General features: G+C 37.0%; 1 long non-coding RNA gene across 4 annotated transcripts in view; it reads right to left on the reverse strand.

Moving 5' to 3' along the window:
* The window catches only part of LOC137471211 (uncharacterized), a 462,192-nt gene that overhangs the window by 468 nt on the left and 448,643 nt on the right, over nt 1-13,081 (reverse strand). The window contains exons 2-4 of one of the 4 annotated variants that reach the window (XR_010997466.1): nt 9,134-9,157; nt 3,304-3,444; nt 80-236 (exon numbers count right to left, since the gene is read on the reverse strand). This is a non-coding gene — a long non-coding RNA (uncharacterized lncRNA). Of the gene's footprint in view, nt 1-79; nt 3,271-3,303; nt 3,709-9,133; nt 9,158-13,081 lie in introns of those variants that run through there. The other 3 variants (XR_010997464.1, XR_010997465.1, XR_010997463.1) reach the window with 3 other exon arrangements.

Below are 13,081 nucleotides of genomic sequence, written 5' to 3' on the forward strand. Positions count from 1 at the left end.
CAGAGTACTTTTGATTCACCAGAAAATTCCACAAAAAAACCCGCTGTGACTTGGATGAGAGTAGTTTGTAAAAACCTACGTTTTCCTACAACCTGGAAACACTGCCTTTTGGTCATGTATTTTACTGGCGAGACGCATGAAGGGATTTTGCCTTCCATGTATAGCATCGCTGAGATTGCTTTTTGAATGAGACATACAGTTTCTGTGACTGTATTTTTAAAACACTGTTCACAAACCTGAGATTGTGCAGAAAGGAATCACAACAGTGATTTTAGTGCTAGGGAGGATGCTGCACCATACAATACATGGTCAGAGGCTTGAATTTAATAGGCTTAGTTTATCAAAAGATGAAAAGTGAACTGATTACAATGTATTAATCCCTTCATGTGAAAAAATGAACTGGTCTATGAAAAATACGTAGGTATTTTTCCAGGACTTATGTACATAGCCAGCATGGAAATCCCAGACATGTTGGATTGCATGCTCAGGCAGTTCAATATTTCCCAGACATGCCATACCTACCCGTCATGTACTGTACTGATGTACAGTATATTCAACACACAAAGAATTCACTAGACCTACTGTGCCTGTTTGCTTGTGTGGGAATGAACAAAGAAGCTCTAGAAGCAGTACAAAAACAGATGATGAGGAAAGCTATGGACAGCTTAGATAAGAATGTTGTAGGGCCCTGAGAAAATGAGAGCAAACTTTTGAGTTAACTGCCAAGTGAGAGAGGCTTCAGCTGTGAACAGGATTAGTACCCTGATTCATGCACTGTTTATCCTGTGATAGCTGCATGTAAGAGAGGAAAATACAGAGATATGTATGGAATAAGGACCAAAATTCAGGCTTCTTGTCTCCTTAGGTCTTGCCCTTTAGATCCAAGTCACAAATTGTTCATGCTTATGCTTGTGTTTCTCTCTTCTGGCCCCAGGAATCAAAATACTTCATTGCACAGTGGCACAGATTCAACAGGAAAGGTAGAGAATTCTCTTGCCCAAACATGAGAAGAGTCCACAGGGACAATAAGGTACTCCTTGGAAATCAGCAAATCTGATACCTGATGACTTTACAAGGGAAAGTGAATATCCCTGCTTTCCCCAGCAAGAAGCAGTGGATCCATCTGGAAGATGGGAAATTCACTTATCCCTGCTCCTACCTGCTTAATAAATCAAGGCTTCTACTGATCCAAATAGCTTAGGAGTAAGTGGATTCAGCTACTGAAGTGAAATCCAGCTTCTTATTTTCCCTAGAAACCTGTTAGTAAATACTGCTTAATACAACTGTGGGAGGAAGAAAAGCATTCTGATAAACAGGCTGTAGGACCTGAAATTTTCTGGGCTTGTTCTCCTGTAATGTTAGTGTTGTATTGAAGCCAAATGAAGTTGCAGCAGTAATTGAGAGGAGCTGTATAGCTTTCTTGGTCATCATGGAATGCGGAGCTTTTGTGAATCCACACAGTGATATGAGAAAACTACCATCCCCTTCACTAATTCCTCAGTTCTGTACTCACTACTCTTCCTCCTGGTAAATCTCCCCATGTGAAAAATACATGTTCAGTGTAAATTTCCTGTAAGTCTGAAATTTGCAATAGTGATAACGGAAATGATTTCATTTTTATTATATGTTGAAGACATTTATACAATCAAAAATAAAAAATATCCCCCTACCCCAACACAAAATAAAATATCAAAATGCCCTAATTTCAATTCAAAAGGCTGTTTCCGTTGTGCTGATATATGCTGGTTACTGCCTATATATTTCTGAATTTGGGAACATTGGTGTTTTTTATACCAAAGTTGTATTTATTTTCTACACAAATGTTTTGTTTCTATTCTGTACCTCATTGTGTCTTTGTTGCACATTAAATTTCTTTTTTCATTTTTTAGTTTGTTAAGATCACTTACGTCTCCTTTGTAGCAGTCTCTTGACATAAACTCGTCTGTAAACAGATTATACACGTGAGCAATCTCTACTACCAGAAAAGAAAAAGATCAAGATGAAACCTGCCACTAATACAAGCAGTGCTGAATCAGTCTAAACCTCATGAGAATAATTTCTCTTATCTTCACAGAAATATCATGGGCTTATTACATTAGTAGCTGCAAGGTGTTTCAAAACCTCTAAATGGAAAATGGTGGGAAATTAAGAAAGTGAATAGAAGAGTTCATTTTAATACAAACAATCTGTGTATGAATTGTTTTGAACCATTTCATAACAAATAAATATCCCATCAGTAAGTCTCTGGGGTGCTTTTTAGCCCTGCAAGTTTTTCCTCTCAGTTGAATCCTTAGCTTGGGACAGCTCAGTAGTTCAAAATTTAAGTCTGGAATACCTAACAAGCAGGTATGCAGCTTTTTCTTAATACATCTTTGATTCCTCATGTGGAACATAGAAGTAAAAGTATCTGCTTTTTTTAATGGCCTCAGAGCAACTGCATAAGCAACTTTAAAATACAGTTGCATGACTAATTTAGTTGTGAATATTTTTTCTCAAATTTAGAAGCTATATATTAATACAAATTTTAAATAAATAAGCTATAAATGAATGGGATTGGCCATTTACATGTGTATTCTTCACATTGCACTTAAGTCACTGAAACTGTGAATTCAACCCAAGGATTTTTTCAGACCTTAACAAGCTAGAATATATAACTTTAAAATTGCAAAATTAAGGAACTAGGGAGTCAATATCTATTTAAGGATATGTACCGGAAACATACTGGGAGAAATAACTACTATGTCTGGAAACGCAGTGTTGTATTTAAATTGATCACACTCAAGGTCATGTTTGATTTAGCTTCTTTAGCATGAAGAAAATATTCTTAACAAATAAGCATACTTAGCAAGGAAAGACAATTTGTTGTCAGTTTACAGAAGAAAAGTATAAGTATTTTAAACTGGTATGTCATTCTAGGGATTATTTGCATTTTTATTACAGAAAATCTGGCCACCAGAAAAGTAGGTGGATTAGATCAGCATCCACAATCCTCTTCATAGTGCTGCATACTGATAAGATTTAAAATGTTAGAATATAAATCTGAAAATACTGTGTTTATTTCACTGCAATCTGCCATGTTTCAATAACTGCAGTATGAAATAGAGGAAATCAAATAGGATCAGGGATACACTGGATATGAACTAGGGTTTGTCATAGCTAATCCTCTGGCTTAGCAGGTCCATGGAAAGTTCATAGCATTCTAGTCAAGGTACTTCCTATTCGGAACACAGTTTTGAGCTCTTGAAGGAAAAGCAGGAGGTCAGAAGCTGGTGGGTACAGACAAAACTGGTGGGTAGCCGTTACCTTGGTAAGTCAGGGCCCAGCTGTAATACTTTCTACTTCAGTTCAAACTCATCAAAACTTGTCTGAGCTTTAAACTCTTCAAATGACTGATTCAAATAGGGGCAAAATAGCTTGTCCTCGGGTTTTCAGCTCAGTCAAATGCTGAAAAGGGAAAGAAAAAAACACCTGAAACTCAACTCTACCTCAAACCCCAGGAAGTATAGGATGAATGCAAGATGGTCTATGGGATCACTCCATGAGAATGACATGGGGAAAAGAGAGATCTGGTGACAGTGGTGACTGCAGAGGGTGGGGACCTGGCAGGTGTGGAGCACACCAGTGTGTCGGTGTCTTGCCAACACAACTCTCCTTCTCATGGATATGAGCTGGCTCATGCGGAGCCTTTCACGTGTCTCTGGACTTACAATCTGACAAGCCATCGGCAGTTGATTGAAAGGCAATTATAGCTGATCCTGCTTTATGGCAAGAGGGCTGTATTTTCTCCCTGTGAGTTTCCTGACAATGTTTCTATAACTTTTGCACCATTGTGTATTATTCTGGCTAGAACTCAGAAATGCCAGAGGTTGTTACAACAATCTCAACCTGTCCTATTACCTACTTATCAAATTAACCTATTTTTGGTGCTGCATAGAAGCTTTTATTCCAAGAAATCACAGCAAACTTCCAGTATTTTTTCTAGCTCTTTCTAGATTTTAATTCTGATAAATATAACTGTCTGTAAAAGCCATCTATCCCTACTGACTCGATTCCCTTCAATTCTATAATCACCTTCTCAGTTTCTGTGGATGATGATGTGGGTTAGCAAAAATGTTTAGGACAATGTGAAAAGCTATTCTGATTACAGCAACTTCATGTATGCCAAATTAAGAAGTTTGTCTTCTGGTATCTACCAAGTATGTTGAGGGAATCAGATATGGCTAGTTCATCCATTAATCCTAGGAAGATAATGTTGCTTATGACAGAAAAACAGAGACATTTTCCTAGACTAAATGTGTATTTCTATAACTTGTTTGAGCTTCTTTATTTCTCTTGGTGGATAGTTAGCAGACAGTCTATCTGCTCAGCTTTTTAATATCTTGGTTAGAACCATGTACAGCTTAGATACCATTTGCAAAGTCCATATGTCTAAAGTTACTGGGGTATACTTACAGTGAGAGAACAAGGTAGTATAGGTCAGCATTTATAACAATTGTTTAGTCTGTGTTAGTTTTTGTAACATCTTAGGGCAAGCCCCCACAGATAACTGGCTTTTTCCAAGGATATTTAGGTCTTACTTATTCATAACTGAGATTTTTTTTTCTGTTAATATTTTATTATTCATATCATGATACAAATTGGCCTTCCATGGCTGATTTCAATATATTAGCAATATCTATTTGCTAATCCCTGGAGTTTTTTTCCTGTACATCATAAGAAATATGGTGATTCATATTGTAAATTGCTAAGTACCCTGAGAGATGTTGCAAGTCTGGATTTTGTTGTAGGCTTCAGCAAATGTTAATACACCCATCTGACATTAGGAGATACTCAACATCATGCAAGGTCATACGCCTTTTCTTTCGGTCTGCAGGAAGACATGTTTAGTAGATTTCCTGGTCAGGCTTGGCTGCAAGAAGCAAATGAACATAGTTGTATACCCAGTGCTTTGAACAGCACATATCTGTTCAAGTGTGCACTTGGAGTCTTAACTTCAGACACTTGGATGGGAGTTAAGGAAACAAGCAGGAAGGTAAGATGACTTGCTGGTATCAGAGGCAGTGATGCAGTCAGGAAGAGAACACAGCATCTCCTACTTCTCAAAACATTTCTGCCTCACAAATTACCATTTCACATGAAAAAGGATGGTGAGAAGAAACAAGCCCTGAGGAGCAAAGAAGTCTCAGCAATAAGAAATATGGGAAGGAGGATTGTTTGATTAGTTCAGACTTCTAGAGAACAGGCAGACAAGAAAATTTTTCTCAAACCAGGGAGATAGATGGTTGGATGTAGTTATGGGGAATAGCATCCTACCATTGGTAGGAACTTGCAATATATTAGCAGTTTCCTAGATATTTCAAATTCTATCACTTCCTAACGATAAAAAAATAAAACCAACCACAAGACAGTATCAGTATAATTCTTCCAGTCCTTCCCTCGTAATATATATGGGATTAATGTCAACAGTCTATTATGCCATCCTTTCTAAATCAGAAGTGTTCTTCTTTCAGTGTTCAGGTCATCATGGCTTTTGAGCTGAAGCAGACCCCCTTTCTAGGAAATGCCTTATTTTTGGGATTATGTTAAAGCAATCATTCCTATCTCCTTTCCTAGCTAGTTGGTCTAGCCCCCACTGCTGATTACAGCCTTTTATAACCTGTCCCCACAGTAACTAGGTTCTAGAGCACGTAGGTGGGTTATAGCATGCATTAACTCATGATAGTGAGTTTATTTATGAAGACTTTGTAAGGTTTAATATAATTAATGTATTCTCTTGAGAGCCTGTCTGTTTTTTTTCTCTCTCTTCACTTTTTTATTATTATTTTTTTTTCTTAAGAAAAGAAGATACAAAGAATTTAGGTTAGAAGTTTGAAAAAAAAAGGTAATCAACTCTCACAAGCTCATCTTTGAATTCTACCAGATACACTGCAACAGGGCTCTTGCTACCTCTTGGCAGTGAAGCTGTTATTCATACTTAATAATAAAAAGAAATATTTGCTGTAATGCTGTGTCTGCTTAACTCTTAACAGCCATGCAGAGTAGAACTAAAAAGGTGTTCTTTACTGCCCTGTTGATTTGCTTCTACAGGTGGCTTTTCATTTTCAAATTTGCAAACAGCAAGCAGATCACTCTTGTGACTATTGTACAGGCTGTATACAGTTTTTTCACCCTCTGTCTCAGCTACAGTCCATCTTGGGGAAGTGTAGCACTGTCACCATACTGATATGCATTTTGGAAATGTTTTTCTCAGCTTTCAGCTGGATCTTGTGATCAGACCGAGACTAGAGTGGTGTTCTACTCCTGTTGACATACTAGTCTTTGTAGTAGATTTTATGAGGATAAAACCATTGATATTGTCTCAAGAACTTGAGCAGGTAATCAGGAAGAGGACAACAATATGCAGTTCCCTTGAATTACATGAAAGAGACTCAGAACAGCTGGCAGTGTGATGCAAAAAAGTCCATGTTCTCTACACAACTCTGTGTTTATATCCAGCATCAAGGCAGGGCAAAAGCATCTAGAATCACCTTCCTTTCCTTGGTCATCCAATATTACTTTCAGCAGATCAAAGTTCCAACACATTAGTTTGTTAATAACATTTTATTATCTCTCAAATTACAGAGAGACTTTGGTGGGGTTTTTGTTTCTTTGCTTTGTTTTGGTTTTTTTGTTTGTTTTCACTTATACAAGAAAGAGTGGTCCTTGATTCAGCTTAAGTGATGCAATTTGGTTAGAGCGTATGTTTTATAGAGAACCTTTTGGAATGAACACAAACTACACAAATGTACTCTTCTAAATCTTAAAGTTCTGTGGGTATTCATTCTCAATATAACAATTCTGAGACACAACTTTAAAAATATGAAAAAGATAAGGTATTTTTAATTCTTTAGTTGAAGCTTAAAAAACCTGTAATTATGCAGTATGCAGTATTTCAAGTCCACCTGGGTATTTATATTATTAATTATTCCATAATACCTTCAATAATTTACATTTGTTATAAGAAAAGGATTTTTCTGTAAATTTTACAAAATAGGCAAAGAAAAGTGGAAATTATCAAAAAGAATACTCTTTGGACATTCATTATTCTCTCGGTATCAATTAATTTTTCCAGATAATCCTGAATAATTCAGACAGACAGTTTATATTCAATGCTTTGTCTTTTTGTTACTAAAATGCAATTTTTAGTAAGTGAGATTTGAAGCCTAAGAGTGACAAAAAGAGTTTAGTTTAACTATTACTGATGAAGACATTTTTAGTAGAAAAATCTTAATTTGTGTCACACCTAAAACTCATTGAAATTAACGTTCTAACAAGAACTTTATGCATGTAACTAAAGGATAGAACACCTAGTGAAGCTGGTAAAAATGCTCTAATTAACTTCATGAAGTTCTACCTAATAATTACTTATGTGAAATACATGTGACTTTATTCAACTGTGATTCTGATTTCTCCTTTCTTTTATTTTTTTGGTAGGCAGAAAAGGAATATACAAATATGAAATGCTTATTTTCATACTAAATCTAACTGCTCTCAGAATTTTCATACATATGTATTAATAATTTAGCTGGACTGTAACCATGACAATATTGATAGCATATGTAGAATAAATAGGAAGCAAGACTACTTACCCAGGCAATGTCAACACACAGAATATTATATCAGGACATTTTAAATTCTCAGATATGAACAAGCCATTAGTTATTTGTAATGTTTCTTATATTATAAGGTATTACAGGTTAATTTTTTAGTTGTTTTTCCCTGTTATATATTTGTCTATCAATAGTCTCAACCATTTCACAGTCGTGACATGTAAAAGGTTAAACCTGACAGTTGTCCTTTAGATTATATTGCTTTAAATGCCAAAGTGTGTCTTTCTATTTAAACCTTCTGCTGGGGAAATATTAATTGAGGAATAGTGTTCAGTATTCAATATGGAAATATTAGATTACATTGCAAGCCATATTATCTGAAATTGCTGTTTGGAGTTCAAATCAGAGCAATCAGGTGCTCTGTCTTTTGCAAAACTTCCCATTCATTCCAAAATACTATTTTATTTCTGCCTGTTTTCTCAGTTACTTTCCTGTTTTATTGTTCACAGCTTTCATTCATTGGAATAAATACCAAGGTGCACTAGGGCTATAAAATGAGTTTTTTTCTACAATTTGTGCAGACAACGGCTGTCGCCTATTGTGACATGTATTTCAGATGAGTGAGATGAAAGCTCAAGTTCTACCATGTGCTGGCAGTTTCTGTCAGGTGGGACAGGTTATTGATGACCTTTACTGCTGGATAAAACCTAAAGGAAATCAGAAACTGTCAATATGTTTGGTGAAGAGGGGCAGAGAAATGGTTCTTTGGTAGTCCTAAGACTCCATTTAGATGTATTTTTCTGCTTCTTTCACTGCTACAATGTGTGCAGAACACTTCCTTTCTCTTTATTACTATTGTTAGAACAGCAATAAAATCACCAGTTTCTTTAAAAATAACATTGAAGTGGCCAATGTTAATGTTAGTCAAAGGGCTGTTTCTATGTCGATATATATTTGCAGGTCTTCCTTCAGGATATATGAGGGTTAAAACTGTACTATTAAAATATTCCAAATACAAGAACTGAAAAATCAGCAATTACAAATAAATATAATCTCAACCTAATATAAGAAAAAGGTAATTTCTATAGGCCACTAATGAATGCTGAGCTTCTAGAATGGTGATTTTCTGTCAGAATTGCATGTTAATTTAACCTCTGTGTTGCTTTAAATGCAATTACAGCCAGTGCTGGTGAAGGAAGGGAGTGGCAGTGGTGGAAGAGGAGGGCTGGACATTTGCATCATTTGAGTAAGATGTGACAGGGAAATTGGTACCTGGCAATTTTTTCCTGTTTGGATAATACAGCTACCTTTGAGGTACCACTTGTCCCTAATCTCATCTATCAGGTACTGGAACCTTTGGAGACAACACCTCCAAATCTGTCTTTAGCTGGAATTCTGCTGGAATAAGGCCTAAGGAAAGCTTTACTAAATACAAACAAATTTTCTCTGAGATACAGGTACATATGCATGGGTAAAACAATGAAATTTGGGCATTTAGGGGAACTATCTGTAAGCTACCTTTATATCTGCAAGACACTTCTCACCTCTGAATATTCAGCCTTGGTCTTCTTCGGCATCTTGGCTTCAGTCCTCTCCTCTCCTCTCCCCTCTCCTCTCCTCTCCTCTCCTCTCCTCTCCTCTCCTCTCCTCTCCTCTCCTCTCCTCTCCTCTCCTCTCCTCTCCTCTCCTCTCCTCTCCTCTCCTCTCCTCTCCTCTCCTCTCCTCTCCTCTCCTCTCCTCTCCTCTCCTCTCCTCTCCTCTCCTCTCCTCTCCTCTCCTCTCCTCTCCTCTCCTCTCCTCTCCTCTCCTCTCCTCTCCTCTCCTCTCCTCTCCTCTCCTCTCCTCTCCTCTCCTCTCCTCTCCTCTCCTCTCCTCTCCTCTCCTCTCCTCTCCTCTCCTCTCCTCTCCTCTCCTCTCCTCTCCTCTCCTCTCCTCTCCTCTCCTCTCCTCTCCTCTCCTCTCCTCTCCTCTCCCCTCCCCTCCCCTCCCCTCCCCTCCCCTCCCCTCCCCTCCCCTCCCCTCCCCTCCCCTCCCCTCCCCTCCCCTCCCCTCCCCTCCCCTCCCCTCCCCTCCCCTCCCCTTCCCTTTTTCCTATTTTTCTTTCTCTTATTTTTTGTCATAAGTGTGAACTGTTATGAAGAGATTTGTGATAGGCAGCTTTAAAAGCACACATTTTCTACAGATTTCACAGAATTGCAGCTATCTCTATTCACACAATCCTGTGAAATTGAAACGGAATTTTTATAAAAATCTCAGAAAAAGATTTCTGTATTTTTGGGTATTTAGCAGAGCTATTTTCTTATTTAAATTAACTCTGTTATGTTATAATTTCAGCCATAGGTTTTTGGAATTATTTAAAGTGCTCTCTAAAAGTATAACCTTAGTGAAGAAATTGAGGCAATAGGCAAAGGATGTAGCAGTAAACGAGGGAAGAAGAGTAGCTCACAAGGGAGGCTGAAGATAAGTTCCTGTATACAGCATTGTCTGGCAGCAAATACATACCACAAAAAATAGGTAGAGGGTGAATGTTGCTGGTTGGCAAAAGTGGTAGTTAATAGACTAAATTATAATTCTACATGAATTTACCCATATCACATCAGTCAACAAGAGCATATTCTGTCTGGGAAAAAATGACATTTTATGACATGCATTAACATTCAGTATTAATTAAAATAATTTGTTCAAATACCACTCTTTGTATGAAGAACATTTTGTAACAGATAATATAATTAAATTATCCAGATTCTTGGAAATAGAAGCATATGTGCTCAACAGATGACGTTTTTTAGCTCAAGTCTCTTCTTTTTATACAAAGGCATACAACAGCAAATGTAGTAATAACATATTTTCCAGTACAAGAGGTATGGCAACAATGACAATACTGTGTCTCAGTGACCATTCACCTCCATCAGCAAAAATCAGCTGGAAATCTAAGGGATAATGTGACAATTTTTATATCCCAGCAAGGCAGATGAGATAGCTGAACATCTTTACATGTATCCAAGTTGCTCTACATGATCACATGGATTCTTGACAAGCCAACCGTTGTGAAATTCAGTCAGAAAACAGAAAATGAATTATTCAACACAATCTGAAAGAGTTTGTCTTTGAAGGGTGACAGTCATTTCTGCTGCATTACACAAAGAACCTTGCTTGCGGGGCAAAGACTCTGAAGTGGTTTTTTTCTGTTTATTTTTGGGTTTTGGTTTGTGGCAATTTTTTATTCAGCTGTCAAACCAATTACACAGACAATAAAGCCATTTGAATATTTTTATTTCTCAACATGAGAAATTTTTATTTGTCAACATGAAAATCTGTAAAATTGAATGGAATCCAGTTCATCCATATTGGAGAAACCTGATTTTTGATTGTCCAATGCTGAAATATTTTGGTAGCTTTTAGTTGTCCATTTTTAGTTTTTTAGTTTGCCATTTAGGTCACTAAAGTACTTGGGTTTTTAGATACACACTGATAAAAGTCAGGGAGATGGAAAATTAGATTCCTAGTGGTATTAGTGTCAGAGCTTTTCCTCATATCAGACAGCCCAGGAAGGGGGGAAGTGTTAAGGACATATTTTCTCTACCTGAGAGGACTAGAATCTGTATTATCCTCCTTCTTGAACAGTATGCCTACAGCACAGCACAGATGACTCTGGGCAGATCCTCAGTGTCTTTAGATGGAGATGCTTCTACATTGCATTAAGCACAGCATTGAGCCCAGATGTTTCATGTCTTTTCCAGCCACCAACCACCATCTTGTCTCTACATGTCTCTTTTTCTAATAGGCCTCTCATGATGGACAGTATCAGTTACTGCATGGAGAGCATGGAGAAAGCCTCAGTGATAGCGTATTAGGAAACAGTGAGGGGACAGTGCCACGCTGCAGTAACACTTGTTCAGAAATTCTTAAGAAGCTGGAGAGCAGCATGCACCTTCCTTTCTCATCTGGATGACGTAGCCCTTCTTTTCTTTGTCTTTTCTGTCACATATATAAACGATATTATGTTGAAACAAACCATTAAGTAGATATGTCAATTACTACTTTTTGATAATTTAAAAATTATTCTGCTAACACTGCTTGGCAAATTCAAACCAAACTAGTGACCACTTTCTGTATGCTTTGGTGACATCCTCCCAGAAAGTTATTAACGTATAATGTCAGTTCCTTTGCAGCAAAGTCACTACCAGAGGTCTAAATACACTCTGAATGATAGTAAACAAGACTTCAACAAAATAGTACAGAAAGGTAAAAATAGAAGAGGGAACTCTACAAAAAAAAAAAACCAAAACTGTACTGCATTACATTCCTACTATCCAGGGAAAACCATTTCCATTAGAATACTTACAGAATTATTGCCAAACAGAATAAATTAGGAATTCATTACAATTAAGATCTATTTCTGCCTTCTTATGAAAAAATGATCCTTCAAATAATATTCCTTGATATAGTTGTTTCAAGTTACTCATAGACATGGTAATTTATTTAATGAAGTCTGATTTCTTGCTGTTTTGGTAATAATTTGATCCACTTTCTCTACTGTATTTTCCTGTGCCCGTCAGATCGCCTTTACAGCAGTCTTCTCTTTTCCTCACATATATTGGGTAAACCTAGTTGTAATGCAGTTTCCTAAGGTCTGAGTGTCATGCTGTCCTCTTTAGCTCTTTGAAGGACATGGTAATCTTACAGAAAGAACTTTAACCAGAATCAAAGAAGAGTATAATAGGAGTCTGCTTATAAATATTTTAAATTAAATACTACTGCCATAAATTTTCACACCTTCCCACCTGAAGCCTTTTCTCCCAACTAATTTGGTCTAAAGTAGAATCAGCAATCAGTTGAGGACTTTCTCTAAGAATAGACACTTCAAATGCTCACACTTTAAGCAAAACCACCTATTTTCTTTTATTTTCTTATATATATAAATATATATATATATATATATAAGTTAAATTTTATAGATGCCATTTAGCAGCAAGAGAGGGAGAACTTGATAATACACTTTTTGGGAGAAGTAGATCAAAAATGTCATCAGAAGACATGGGAGTTTTATGTGTGATTGCTGCTCCTAGACCCTGATGAATCCTGTGAGAGCCCCTTGGACTGGGCTTACTGATCATTCTGTGGGAACACTACCCCTCTTTCTCCCTACAAGAACAATACAGTGGAAAATCTGCTAAGTCTTTGCCATGGAATTTCCACCCCCCTGAAGGATTTTCCAATACAGGTTTAATCTGGACAGGTAATGGCTTCTTAGCTGAGCTTTAACTTATGTTCAAAAGCATATGAATGCTCTCTTGGGTGGAATAGCAGGCTACTGGAGGATATGAAATATTTCCTCAATGGAGGCATTTACCAAAGCCTCTGTAGGACTTCCATGAATCCATGAAAGCCAAGCCTTCTAAATTTCTCATGTTAATTTATATAGATGTTTTAAAAAAGGAGTCATGGAATCCCATACCTCATATACATTAATTTTCCATCCACTAGAATAA

The sequence above is a fragment of the Anomalospiza imberbis genome, chromosome 3, assembly GCF_031753505.1.
Source record: "Anomalospiza imberbis isolate Cuckoo-Finch-1a 21T00152 chromosome 3, ASM3175350v1, whole genome shotgun sequence".
Classification (NCBI taxonomy): Eukaryota; Metazoa; Chordata; class Aves; order Passeriformes; family Viduidae; genus Anomalospiza; species Anomalospiza imberbis.